The sequence below is a fragment of the Misgurnus anguillicaudatus genome, chromosome 3, assembly GCF_027580225.2.
Source record: "Misgurnus anguillicaudatus chromosome 3, ASM2758022v2, whole genome shotgun sequence".
In the NCBI taxonomy this organism is placed as follows: Eukaryota; Metazoa; Chordata; class Actinopteri; order Cypriniformes; family Cobitidae; genus Misgurnus; species Misgurnus anguillicaudatus.
The window spans coordinates 45,631,303-45,646,764 of NC_073339.2; the positions used below are offsets into that span (position 1 = coordinate 45,631,303).

Here is a 15,462-nt window from a genome sequence, read left to right on the forward strand (position 1 = left end):
TTTGGAGGAGGCGTGGCTTTGGATGGCGATTTGCAGGGAGGGTGGGATCGTATGCCTTATGTGCTATCAGGCTAAAATTAGCATTTTCCAAATTATAAACACCATCTTTAATGTAAGCCTTGTCTGTGAAACCGGAACTTATTAATTTTTTTTAATTCACTCAAATTCGGTTCAATCTTTTGATTGTATTGAGGATCTCAAGATTACAGGTTCGGTATAAGCGCAGTGGGAAGAGTAAATTGGAAAGAGTGATGCTCTTGACCTTTTGTTTATCTGGCCCTCTTTTGTCTGTATTAGGCACAGCCGAGCGGTTATATGGTTATTACTGTATCCCTGAGATTCTGCAAGTCTTCATTTTTGCTGAGGGTGATTCTTGTAGTGAAGAGGATGACTGCTCTTCTCAGGAAATGAACACTCTAGTGCTTTTATATAGTTGAGGGTGGGGAGATACACACTACAATGAAGCGAAGAGGACACAGAGGGAATTCAAATGTGCCCTCACACAACTCTTTGTGAGAAATGTTCATTGTTTCGACTAATTGATTTTGGTGCCCAAGGTGGAATGTTAAAAAACACCTTCCGATTTAAATGGAATCTGCAAGGACTGAATAAGGTAATGATTCTTTTTTAGTTTCACATCACTTTACCTGATAGTCACACAATATGTGTGGCTTCGTCAGATGGTGTTGACATCCATTATCTATCTGTTTGCGTCGGTGTGCTTGTGAAATATGTATAAATAAATATTTATTTTGATTGTTTTGTTAGAAGATCAAAGCAACTAAGTCACAGTTTGTGCGTTTATGTGTGTAATTGCGTTAAATTATTTTATGTGCAGTTGCATGTATTTCATGATTAAAATTTGCAGATGTAAACGTATGTCAGGACACGTGTCACTCATAATGTTTTCCTTCATCAGGTCTTCAGATGTTGGATGAAGTAACCGGCTCGACAAACATGAATGTAAGCACAAAAGCACAAGAAAGACAGTAAACATCATCCTGCAAACATTTATAACTAACAACTGACTAAAATATTGCTAGTATGTAACAGGACTGTATTTACAGCAATGAGCCAAAAAATAGATGATTTTAGTTATTCGTAAAGTGCACATGTGCCTCACATATGTTTGAATAAATAAGCATACGGTATCAGTTTATTGCTTTAACTTTACAGTACTGGAAAAATATGATAACTACATTAAATAAATGAAATTGTATTTAAAGAGCACCTATTGTCCGATTCATGTTTTTACATTTCCTTTGGTGTGTAGGTATGTATTAGTACATGTTACAGTTTGCAAAAGGTACAAATCCTAAATTAAATGATGATGCGAATTATCGTCTCCAATGTAAATCTCTTTTCTTGGACTACAACAAACACACGGATTGTAGGCTGGCATCGGTGATGTAGTAAAGACCAACATTATCATAATTCCCCCCGCTTCGGACTTACAGCCTGTAAGTTAACTCCTGTTAGCAACCAAATCTTTCAAACGTGGGAAGGAGCATCACGTTTCCAGATGGTGTCAGAGGTATTCAGGCCAATCACAACATACAGATTACATGGCCAATCAGGGACACAGAGCTTTTCAAATTTGTGCGTTTCAGGAAGAAAGTAAAATCTGGAGCTACAAAATTGTTATGGAATGTGGAAAATACTTTAGCTCCCCTTGTGATGTCAGAAGGGGATCTCATTATAATAATAATGCCGCCTCTTAATCTGCACTATTCAACCACGCCCCTGCCAATTAGTGGAGAGAGAGAGAGCGATAGAGAGATTGACAGCACAATTGAGTTTCAATTTTAACCATTATGGGGATCAGTGTTTGCATTTTATCAGCTCATTTGCATTTAAAGGGACACACCCCAAAACGGCACATTTTTGTTCAGACCTACACAGTGGCAATTTCAACATGTTATAGTAAATTATATGTGGGGTATTTTGTGCTAAAACTTCACATATGTTCTCTAGGGACATCAAAGATTTATTCCACATCATAAATGTACATCTGAAATGTCCCCTTTAACATACAATTATTAAATATCATTGAAATTTAGTGTTTTTATCATGAAGATCAGCAGACAACACCAGCAAGATAGCAATGCATGCAGGGTTTTGTTAAAACGTTTGAGTTGTAAATATACATAACAATACCTATATGCCACGTATGCGGAATCATTTGCTTGGTGACTGGCAGGGATTGAAAAGGTGGATGAGAAAGGAACGCTGAAATTATTTCAGGACACAGGCATTGATCCTCAGCATTCTTTTGGACGCTGAAAGAGGATCAAAGAGCGACTTGTGTCTCTAGGGAGCTCATCAGCGTGACAACATGACTCCAGCGTGTTTAAATCGTTGAATCGCATTGCTTGTAAATCCTGCCATATTGTATCTCTGTATAGCAAGTGAAAACAGACAGCGAACAACATGATAACAAAACGCAACAGCCGAAAATAGTCTCCATGAAAATCAGCATGTGTGATCAGCACATAAGCACAACTTTCAGAAGAGAAAATATTATGTTGAATAGTAAAAGAGTCAATAGGGAATATATCTGTGTGTCATAACATATCTACATTGTGTAGCCTTATGTATAAAATGTATATACAAACATAACATAATATCAATCCAAGTGGCAAATCTGCTAACAAATAATGATGCAGCTATTCTTAAAATGTTGACTTTATAATTTAACTGCTTTTAAATCAATTGACCCCACAAAGTCCCACAGGTGACAACACAAAGTAAACTCCAACATTTGACAATAAGTAAGTGTCTAAAAAAATGATTTATTGAATTTAATCAATTTTTTTAAAGTAAGTGGTTGCAATCAATTTATTTAAGCTACATTTAAACAAAAGTTTTATATTTAATTTTATGTTACTAATCTTTTGTGTTTAAATGTAGCTTAAATAAATTGATTGCAACCACTTAGCTTAAAAAAATTGATTAAATTCAATGAATACTTTTTTTCAGTGTAGTATTATATACTGTGAACATGTCTCTTTGGCAGCCTGTTCCCACAAAATACGTGAAATAGTCACGCATTATTTTGCTCAGTTTTGCGTGACATTGTCACGTATTTCCATCATTTTTCGTGCCTCTGCCACAACTTTCTTTTCCATTTTTCCTATTTTTAATCAATTGTCACTTCAGTTTGGGATTAGAACAACTTTCTGTTACATAAAATGACATCTTTACCCAAACCCAACTCTAAACCTAACATCAGGCGACAATGGTTTAAAAAGCAAACAAAGAAAATAGTTTAAACCAATTTTTTAAGTGACATCCTAACGCAAACAGCAAATCTAACCCCAAACCGAAGCGACAATTGCTTAAAAATAGGAAAAACAGTTGAGTAACCAATACGTAAAACTGTCATGAAAAAGAAAGTCGTGGCAGGGGCACATACTGGTGGAAATACGTGACAATGCCACGCAAAACTGAACAAAATAAATGTGTGACTATTTCATGGAAATTTGAAGGATCAGATGCTCTTTGGCAATTATATTTACAGTATGTACATTTTCTATATAGCTTTTTATAATTAAAAAAGTTAAAGTCATCATAAAATTAAAATTAAAAACTTTTTTGGGGGAATATTGTAATATTTTTTTTATAAATGAAGAGTTTCGTTGCAAAACGAGATAAATCATTTTTTTTTTAGTTTTGTCAAAACATGTTTATTATTATGTTATGTCACAGAGCTGCCCTCTGTTCCCTGTATTTCCCTGGCTAGCCCTTTAGAAACACATGAGCACATACTTGGTTTTTAAAAGACTCTTTATTTACCTTGAAGTACCAGCAAAGGAAGAGATGGATAACACCCACATTTGCCCAAACATACATATTCAACTAGACTGTGGTGTCTCAGACTGGCCACCTGAGCACAAACCTAATGGACATTTAATCTTCCCTCAAACTATGGACTGTTACCTGGATCAGCAAGCATGGTGGCAGCCATCTTGATTTGAGTAAAAGACTAGAGTGAACTTCTGTTGTACTTTTTATACTTGTGCTGTGTTGCATCATGGGAGTGGGAGATACCAAGTATGATGTCAAGGGGTATAACTGTTTTAATTATGTTATTGATGTTTTCTTAATACAACTATTGGTGAAATGAAGTTTGTGCTTTGCTATTTAAATTTGTGGTTGGAAGGAAATTGGGTTTTTGATCTTCTAGTACTTTTATTTGTTCTGTAATACCTGTTTATGACCTTAATACTTCCCCAGGTTAATTTGTTGCTGGCAAATGGTTGTACCCATGTGTATAAATTCAGTTACAAGGAAGGGGGCAAGTTAGTCTATGACTGCCGGTAGTAAGAGCAGTATATGCTGAGTTCGCTGATAATTGTTATACCTGATCCAAGGTTATTATTTTGTATATGTTAAAGTTTTTTTTTCTTTTTGAATTATCATGATTTTGCACCTGTGAGCACCTTGCACTGTACTGGCTTGGAAGAACTTAAAAATAAACTTACAAATTGGCATTTGACGTCCTCCATGTGGTGTTTGAAGAATTCTAGACTGTATCCTTAAACTAGTCTATGACATGTTATTATTTTGTTTTATGTTACTACTTAGCTGTATTTTTTAAGTTATGAAGGTTTAAATCAAAACAAACCAACTGCAGTTGCATTGAAATTAATGGGAATGCACAAACAAAAAACGAGATTTCTGAACAATTAAAAAAACGGTGGTTATCTCGTTTTGCAACAAAGCTCTTCAAATGACTTATCTGTGAGCTTCATTTTTTTAATATTTTGCCATCATTATACTTAATAAAATGCATATCGCCCTCCTTAAAACAATCTCTCTTTACTTCCTGTCACGAGAAACGGCGCAGTAAATATTATTAGAAATTAGCAACATGACCCAACCTACAAAGATCCAATCAGTTCTCGTCGGACGAAATCAAGTCCCACCCTATTTTTTTTCTGGTTTCATAAGCCTTAGATATACATCACGACAGGGAAAATAAGAAAAGCATGAAACGCTACTTCCTTTTCATGATGACTTTAAATATAAACATATGTTGTGTTCAAAGAGAAAGCAATAATTTGCTGTTTGTGTATAGCTGAAAATACAGTAATCCAGTATTGCAATAGCTCACAATGCAGCTGTACACCAACGATAAACAACTGAGGAGGACACGGTTGCCTTACATTTGTCCTCTACTCGTAAACCATTAAACTAACTCCCACATTTTCTGGGTAAATTCATGGCAGTTGACCGATTATTATTCATGTTGTGAAACTGAAGGACAGCTGCGAATATGAATACTAAAGAGCATTCCAAAGACATTAGAGATATAGGCTATATATCATAGATCCTAGACGGTATGCATATACAGTGTATAGGCCACCTTTATTAAAATGAACATGAAACATTGATACACTCAATATGGCTGTAATAAAAAAGGAAAAAGACCCTGAAGGGAATAGCCAAAATTTTCAACTGGGGCTTTATGACTACACTTCCTATTCGATAACTCTCTCAGCATCACTGAAGTTTATTGAAAAACAAATTCTGTCTAGTCTGACCACAGGTAAAGTTGACAAAAATCTGACATTTTTATGGTTTATGGTTCCATTCTTGTTAGTTTCTGAATTGAAACATTATTGGAACGTAGACTAGGCATGCAGTTTTCGGTCCTTTTCTATTTACGTGGATATGAGCTTTAAATGCATGACTGTAAATGGTCAGAAAGCGTTCCCAAGACTACCGGTGAGTAGGATGCTTGTCTTAAAAGGCACTTTGGCTGTGTTAGCACGGTCTGTGTTTTGAATTGTCAACTGTATTTACTAACAACTGTGACTCTTAAATTGTTCATATAACAGCTTACAGGAGCGGCTGGAATATTCGCTGTATAAATGAATAACTGTGAGCGGCTACGGCGACTGGATCTAAAACTCAGGTGACACAAACTCATAAATCTGTCTCTGCGAGTTACCAAAACCCAACACGCATACATTGTATGTTGTGACAGAAAATTTGCTGTCCCTTTACACGGATTCGCTTCAACCAAAATGCATTGAACAAATTTAAGGGGGAAATAAAATTAAGTTTTTGTTTGCGTCTAGAATGAGGTCTCATTATTCATCAATTTAATTTATCACGCACCACTTTCACAATGTGCGTTGTCGCAAAACAGCTTTACAGAAAACATTTTAACACAAAAACTTGCTTAAAATAAATAAATTAAGTGACTAAAAGTCAATATTTGACAAATTATTTACGACTCCTTTTGCATTTTAAAGATTTGTGGCTAGGAACACAACCATATCAAAAGTTTCAGGCTTCAGGAGTAAACACCTAAGTGGTATAGCTTTAGTTTATCTAGATCGGTAGTAAAATAAGGATCTTTTATTTATTAACCCTAACCGCCTCTACATTTAATGGTGTAATAAATTAAAGTGAACTACTGAACCACTGTTGTTGTGGTTCAATTGCATGACAGTAAGAAAGCACAGTCTGATCTTACAATAATTTCTATGTATTTTATGAGTTGGCTAGCGAATCATACAAAAACAGTATTATATTATCATAACAAACAATAACGAAACCCCACCCCTAATCCCAACGTCATGGGGCGAAAGCAAATTAATGAAAAACGTTAGATTGTGGTTGGACTCGTACCATTAAGCCCAACCCACTTTCACGGCAAGTCGTGTTACAGTAACAAATATTTTTATTCATTTTGCTGACACGACTTTCCGCTGTTTTCAAAATGATTCAAGCCCTTCTTAGAAATATTTATATATATATATATATATATATATATATATATATATATATATATATATATATATATATATATATATATATATTTAATTTGTCTACCACAAAATGAATATGTACTACAATTTATTGATTTATTTTTAATTGCGTTAACACAATTAGTTTGAGTTTGGGTTTTGGAAAAATAATTTCCCAGCATGCTTTGCATGCAACTGCTTTTGGAGAGATTTTTTTTTAATTAAGTGTTATTTTATGCATTTTTAGGTAAAGAGAAAGACTAAATAGTGTTTAATGTCCATTTATCTTATTGATTTAGAAGCGTTTGTGTTATATTTTTTTCAAATTGTTTGGTTACCATTGTGCAGAAGAGTGGTGCTTGTGGTTAGGTTGTGGATGTGACATATTTCTCTCAATGAGCACAAACTGTGTTAATGCCTGTTTGGAGATCAGTCTCTTCTCACGTGCTCATCCAACATATCATATGTTATTATTATTAGCATGCTAACCTGTTTAAGCTAATTAGTATGATATAAAAATGTTTTATATAAAATAACAGAATTGAGTTATCCAGACTACACTACATTGAGTTATTCATCCTACGCTAAATCGAGTTATTCAGACTACACTAAATTGAGTTGAGGCAACTAATTGAGTATTGCCATTTACCTTAAATTGAGTTGGACTAACTTAATATATTTTATTGTGTAAAGCAGTTTTTTATGAGTTAGGGGTACACATTCATATTGGATGGAAATCCTGCCCACAATTTTATTGAGCTAATCCAATGAATCTTTTTTTTTTTTTTTTGAGTGTGTGGAGACAAATGTCTTTTTCGTTCTTCCCAGCACGAATATCTATCAATGACTTGTCGTGTCTGTGCCACGACTTTCTTTATCGTGTCATTTTTTATCTTGTTTTTTTTATCGTTGTTTCCTATTTTTTCGACCATTGTCACTTGGGGTTTGGGTAAATGGTAAATGGTAAATGGACTGCATTTATATAGCGCTTTCATAGACCAATGGCCATCCAAAGCGCTTTACATATTGCCTCACATTCACCCATTCACGCACACATTCATACACCGACGGCGGTGTCAGCCATGCAAGGCGCCATCCAGCTCGTCGGGAGCAGCTGGGGTTAGGTGTCTTGCTCAAGGACACCTCGACACTTGGTGAGGTGGAGCCGGGGATTGAACCACCAACCTTCCGATTTGTAGACAACCTACATGAACCACTCGACCACTGCCGCCCCACTGCCGCTTGGGGTTTGGGTAAGAATCACTTTCTGCGACTTCCTAACCCAAACCCCAACTCCAGGTGAAAATAGTTTTAAAAGCAGACGAAAAACATGTAGAAACCAATGCATAAAATCACATCCTAACACACTCCGCAAATCTAACCCTAACCCCAAGTGACAATGATTTAAAATTAAGAAAGAACGATGAGAATAAAAAATAGAAAAAAAATGACACAATAAAAAAAGTTGAGGCACAGACATGAAAAGCCATTAACAAGAAATTTGTGTTGGGAAGGAGGAAAAAACAATCGTCTCCAGAGTCATGAAAAACACCTAAAAAATTGTGTCAGAAAACACGAATAAATTAATCAAAATTTTCGTTACTATAACACGACGTTCCAGCCATATTGTAAAATAAACACAAATTACCAAGCGTGTTGTGGTTGCGCTTTTTCCCATATGCTTAATCGAAATTTACCTGCTTGTTGTTATGGTCATGCCTACAGTAAATTATTTTTACAAAACTAGTGACTTTAAAGTGCTGTATAGTGAAATGAATTCAGAGCATGACACTTCATGCACTGCTTGCTTTGTAAATGCCAGTTGTTTTGCGAAAAGAATCAAGTCAAATGGCCGATAAATCATTTATTTATTTTTAAGAAAAGTGTTCGGGTGTCCCAATACACAATGCTGGCTGTGTTATCGGAAAAAGAAGCTATATCAAAACACCCAGACACCGGCGAGAAAAGGTCACGATTCAAAACTCCCGGTGTGAACAAAGATGAGACTTGTGACGGAAAGCACAGAGTCCAGCCATCACTTTGAAGGAGCTACACAGTTCAGTGACTAAAAATGGAGTAAAACGCAACAGTCAAGCACATAAAGAGCCCAGCAACACACGGCAGCCTGTATTGGAGGGTGCCACAAAAGAAGCCATTAATCAAAAAGAACCATATGAAGGCCCATCTGGAAGTGTCGAAAACCATAACGGTGACCCAGTTGCATTGAAATAAATGGTTCTGTAGTCATATGAACCATGTTCGAAATAGGATTCTAGTGGGATGCATACTAAAATACACTCTTATGAAAAATGGTTCTTCAAAGGTTCTGAAATGATGGTAAAGGTTCTATATAGAACCATAGCTTACTGAAGAACCCTTTTTGCTGAAATGGTTCTTTGTCTTGGCAAAAGGGTTCTTTTTTTCCCTCCTGTTTTGATTTTAAATTTAGTCAGTTATTTTCAAGCTGCCTCTTGATTATTTTCACCTGTAAAAGCCCTGAATCATCACAAACAGGTAAGAGAGGAAAATAATCATCATTTACTGTTAAAACATTTTGAAAATTGAAGTTTTGTGTGTTCTTATTGTAATTTATTTATTTTATAACAGGTAAGCTTTATACTGAAAGCTTCATTCCCTTTAAAGCAGGTAAGCTTCATATTGTTTTAAATGATAGGAGACTCTGCTTTAACAATGACTTAGGATAATGATTTGTTAAAGTGTTCAAAAGCATATACATGTATATTTTACATTAAGTTTATTAAACTAATTATGAAAAGAATGTAGTACAGCATGTGTTTAGTTTTTTTTATTGATATTTCAGAGTTTTTTTATTTGAGGTAATCTTGCTGGGAGTGAAGGCAGTGCGTATGATCGCTTGATATGAGACACACATACTGTATTTAAAGGTGATGTATGCATGTTACTTTCAATGCTAACATTAAAATAATAGTTATTTACTGTTAAAAACATTTTGAAAATTTAAGTTTTGTGTGTACTTTATATCGTTTATAACAGGTCAACTTTATACGTAAGCTTCATTCCATTTATAACAGGTAAGCTTCATATTGTTTTAAATGATATATTTAGGGGACTCTACTTTAACAATGACTTAGGATAATGATTTGTTAAAGTGTTATAAAGCATATACATGTGTACATTAAGTTTATTAAACTAATGGCGCTTTTCCATTGCATAGTACCCCACGGTTTCGTTTAGTTTGGGTCGGGTCAGCTTACTTTTGGGAGCTTTTCCATTGGGTGCAATATGTAGTACCCGATACTTTTTTTTGTACCACCTCGGTTGGGGTTCCAAGCGACCCGAGCTGATACCAAACGTGACGCAAAAACAGTGTAGGTCACTGATTGGTCTGAGAGAAGCATCATTGCTATAATGTAAATATTAGCTTTAGCTTACTGCTAGCTTGCGCTGTCTCGAGCAAATATGTTGTTATCTGTGTTCTGTTATAAGTTTCCAAACACCCTTTTAGCGATGAAAAACATCCACAGGTTGAGAATCAGGGACACCATAACAGTTTTTTCCAGACTTGCAGTTTGTGGCGGCACATTCGCGACGTGCACGCCCGCATTATATATGCTTAAATGCAACTTGAATGAGGCAGCGGAGCTCCGTCGACTGACGCCACGGGCCGGGTGTTTGAACAGAAACTGTCATGTGAGACAGAGGTAGTTATAAACGCAATGTGCAAACATCTATTTGGGATGGCCAATTTTAATTTTGTGGCAGACTGAGAAATAAATGAATGTATGGGAATGTACAACGATGTATGTTGTCACAGCTGTAGGCAGCGCAAACGTAACGACACGCCTATAATCCCTCCCACTGCGAAGTGATACTAAACTCAATGGAAAAGCTAACTACGCCAAAGTGAGGTGAGCTGACCCGACCCAGGCTGGACTAGGCCGTGGAGTGCTGTGCAATGGAAAAGCGCCATAATTATCAGAAGTATGTGGTACAACATGTGTTTAGTTTTTTTATTGATATTTATTTCAGAGTTTTCATATGTGAGGTAATCTTACTGGGAGTGAAGGCAGTGCATATGACCACTTGATATGAAAGACACATCCTGTTTTTAAAGGTGATGTATGCATGTTACTTTCAATGCTGGCATTAAAATAGTTATTTACTGTTTAACCTGTTAGCCCTCATTCCATTTTCCGAACCCCCCCACAAAAACTGTCATAGCCAAACTAAAATAGATACAGTTTATAAAGTCTTTGCACTAAAAGCATAAGTTTGGTCTCATTTGAAAGCAGACACTTGGAAGTTTATTAAGAGGTGAACATTAGTTACTTTCATAATGAAAAAAGTTGTTATAGAGAGCTTAAATTATTCTTTTTTATAAACTCCACCAAACATGTATGAAATATTGTTATGAAAATCTAAATGAAATTGGCCTTGGAGCAATCTAGAAATGCTCTGCAGTTAAAGCCACAGGTCTGACCATGTTCTGTTTTAAATCTGAAGATGATACCTCTAAAACTCTGTATTTTATGAAATGTTTTTTAGACCCATGTCATGTAAATTTATTTAGAGAAAACAGCAAAAATGCTAAGCTAATGTTTGTTTATTTATATCTCACAACATCCTTTCAGTTTATTGTCCTATTGCTCCGTGTTTTAAACAGACTCATTAAATAAGCATCCGGATGAGTCATTAACAACTTTTAATCCGGGATATGGCTGTCTAAATGTTTATTTTATTATTATAAACAATATAATAATTGCTCATAATTTCTATTTAGTGTTTTATTTCCTCCTTTTGTCTCAATTCACTTTCTTTTTATTAAAGTCCTTTCTTACAAAAAGAAACTTACCTTAAAGAAGCTTTACCAGTCAAAATTATTCCTAGAAACACATATCTCATATCTCCAGACAGCAGATGTTTACAGAACAGCTAGTACGTTAGCTTAGCATACCATCAAAACACTACAAATAAAAGCATTTATAATAAAACTCACATTATCACATCAAAAGTCGAGTGCTTAAACAATCATGCGTGATCTGATGTGGCTTTGGATCATAAAATAAGACCGAAAATAAACAATTTTATGTTATTTATGCTGTTAGCTTAGCATAGCATTATAATATACAGTACTGTTATGAAAATAACAGACATAACGTTAAAAATACAGACAAACCATATATAATCTTAATCGTGTTTATTGTCTCCATGGTTTTAAAACATCAAAACATCTTTATTTGCATGTTATTATAAAAACAGCGATCGCTCGTTGCAGGTCACTGTTCAAGTTCACGTCTGACTGACAGCTGCTGCTGAGCTGAGCTATGACGTCTTATTCTTTCTATGAAAGTTTATGAAAGAGTTTCAGACTTTAGCGCCCTCCGGCTTCACGTATGAATGAAACAAACTGAGTGTGAATGCTTACAGGACTCCAGCTTGCTCATATCGCCATATTTGGAATAAATATGGGTGAAATATTACCCCCACTGCAGAAATTTGAAGTAAACATATAAAATTTAAGTAATATTTCTCCAAATATGCATACTTTGAATTAAAAGCCCCGATAGATGTTGTTTTATCGAGTGCTTTCATGACGATCACGGAGGAGTGTTTTTATCAATGAGTGCGGCTGAGGGTTATATTTCAAATTAAAGGTATTTCATTTTCATAACGCCTGACAAAAATGAAGAAATTACTGTTACTAGGATTCTCAGATTAAAATAAAGGTCAAAAACTAAATCTTAAATCAAAACACTTTTTAATGATGTATAGTTGTTTAATGTAAGTACATTTAAACTAACAGTAATTTAAATTATGTAAATAAATAGCTCTTCAGTACATCCACGTCCTCGCGCAGGTTATCAAACATTTTGGAGATTGTGTGTGTGATCTTGTGGCACATTTACTTGTGATAACAGAATTATTTTTGTCTATCTGTTGTAGGTGGATCACGAGTGAAGCTCTGCAGGTCTGCCATTAGCTTGATAACAGTGGTTTATGTGAATTGAGTGAATTCAATTTATAAATAAATCTTTCACCAAGCATTCACCTATTTACGGACAAAACAGGTATCTTGAGCAGAGTCATATTAAAACTGTCAAATCATGTTTTACATACAGTATGTAAGCAAACTCCAGGCTAATATTAACTTGTTTTGTCTTCATGTCTTATCCTTTCTCCCATCTCAAACAGATCCAAATCTTGTTCAGCCTGATGCTCAACCTTGTATGATGATGACCACAGCCAGGTGATGGAGATCTGTGTTATTCACAGCCTGCGTCTCAAGATCAACATGACAATAGCAGACCATTTCTTAACTTACTCTTATCTGACTAAATGTTCAGCATCATTGCAACAAATCAAAGAACATTGGATGGAGTATTGGAGTATTGGATGATCCCGTAAAGAAAATACAACATGATCTCACAAAGTTCCGTGGCATAGTCACGGAATTTTGTGCTCATTTTTCCGTGACATTCTCACGGATCTCCGCATATTTCCGTGGCCCTGCCACGGACTTTCTTTTCCGTGGCATTCTCACGGATTGGTTACTCAACTGCTTTTTCCTATTTTCAAACCATTGTCGCTTCGGTTTAGGGTTAGATTTGGTGCTTGCGTTACTTTGTCACTGTAAGTATTGGTTTATACAATTTTTTTCTGATGTATTCTTTTATATTTTCTAAACTTTAATCAATTGTCACCTGGCATTGGGGTTAGAGTTGGGTTTGGGTAGGGATGTCAATTTATGTAAATCTAACCCTAAACCGAAGCGACAATGGTAAGAAAATAGGACAAAACAGTTGAGTAACCAATCCGTGAGAATGCCACGGAAAAGAAAGTCCGTGGCAGGGCCACGGAAATATGCGGAGATCCGTGAGAATGTCACGGAAAAATGAGCACAAAATTCCGTGACTATGCCACGGAAATTCGTGAGATCAGGTTGAGAAAATAATATGGACTTTTTTGGTGAGATTCTACAAAGATTGACACAATCCTATTGACTTTTATTTTTACAGTTAATAATGCATTATAAACATCCCATTCATTTGTATTCTATGTCATCGATCTGTTTGTGCTAAAATGTATACATCTGAATGTAATGTCAATAATATGTTAATATTCAGGATTTATTATCATTTGCATGTTTTGATGTTGCATATCATGATTTTATTGATTTCATGTAATTGTTGTCTATTTAAAATTATTTTAATTGCCAAATTTTATTGTTACTTTATTTAATATTGAAGCTGTTATTTAACATCCATATCTTATTTGAGTAGTGATTTGTTATATTTGCATAATAATTCATATATTTATTCTGATTGTGATTTTAATGCAAATATTTATTATTGTATGACACCTCATGTAATGAAAAAGTGAAAATAAAAGTATGTTCTGATGTCTTGCTGTTCTGTTTTTAAACCGATAAACCTTATAAAGTGCTATAAATAAGAAAAAAACAAATAAAAAATAATCCTTCTGACTGCTGATTAATGAAAGGGTTCTTTATAGCACCACTGAGGTTCTATTTAGCACTTTTTCAAGGCAAGGTTCTATATAGAACCATCTAAGAAAGGGTTCTATATAGTACCAGAAAGGGTGCTGCTATTGTTACAAGCTGAAGAACCCTTATTTGGTACTATATAGAACCATTTTTCTTAAGAGTGTACTATGCAATTTTGAGACACATTTTAAAATTGAAAATATCTCCTGCTAGATGCATGAGTTAACATTTTAATAATGCACGACAAGCCACTTTACCACCTTGAGTGTACATTATTTTCTTATAATTTAACGGACTGTCGTCAATTATTCCTTACATAATTGATGGGGAAATAAATGTATTCAATTGACTCAACACAGTCATGCAACAGAGATATTTTATTAGTCAACCACAAAACAAATAATTACATCATTAACTTTGACTAATTGTGCTTATTTATTACCTGATATGTATCATTTATCTTTTTGGAAATAAGTTCCACATATCAAACCAATAACACAGATCTGCAAATTGTATGTAGTATTTTGCATACTCTGTGCATAGCACACTTTCTGTTTTTCTGTAGAAATAGTATGGAGATGTGCAGACGTAGTTATAGATCGATTGTGTAATTTGCTAATCTGACATTAGCCATACCTCAAAAACATCTGTACCTACTGTACATGTGGTGCAAATCTGACACCGGTCATACTTTAAAAAACCTCCGAACTTCAATGTGGTGCAAATTTGACACCGGTCATACCTCAAAAAGCACCGTATCTACTTTGAAGTATGATGGTTGCAACATTTCCCTGAGGAGCTGGAGAGATGAGTGTCATCAGAAGCAAGAATGTATGATGCAAATACTGCAAAAAAAAAAAAAAAAAAAAAAAACGTTTCTGTCCTCCTACAAGATTTTCTTTTAAGATCACGAACACAATGTCATTTTTACACTACTGTACAGAACTGATAGGTGACCTATAGGTCTCTGACCTCAATAAGGGGTCAGACCCACCCTTGATCTGAATCCAGTAAATTTAACTTTTTTTGTTGTTGTGACCTTTCTGTTATCTGAACTATAATCTGAATTGAAGAATGATATGTATGGAGCGAGATATGTGTCTTTATTACATGCGATAAATTAAATGATCTGAGAGAAATAAAACTATTTGAAAGAAAAATTATCACACTGATAGCAAAGAAGCATTTCATGAGAAAAAAAAGAATATTTGAGGG

General features: G+C 34.9%; 1 long non-coding RNA gene across 1 annotated transcript; it reads left to right on the forward strand.

Moving 5' to 3' along the window:
- Positions 1–9,273: 9,273 nt before the first annotated feature.
- LOC129452264 (uncharacterized) lies at positions 9,274–13,150 on the forward strand. The gene is made up of 6 exons (XR_012360805.1): positions 9,274–9,407; positions 9,583–9,667; positions 9,777–9,814; positions 10,773–10,857; positions 12,687–12,811; positions 12,936–13,150. It is a non-coding gene; the product is annotated as an uncharacterized lncRNA (long non-coding RNA).
- Positions 13,151–15,462: the final 2,312 nt, after the last annotated feature.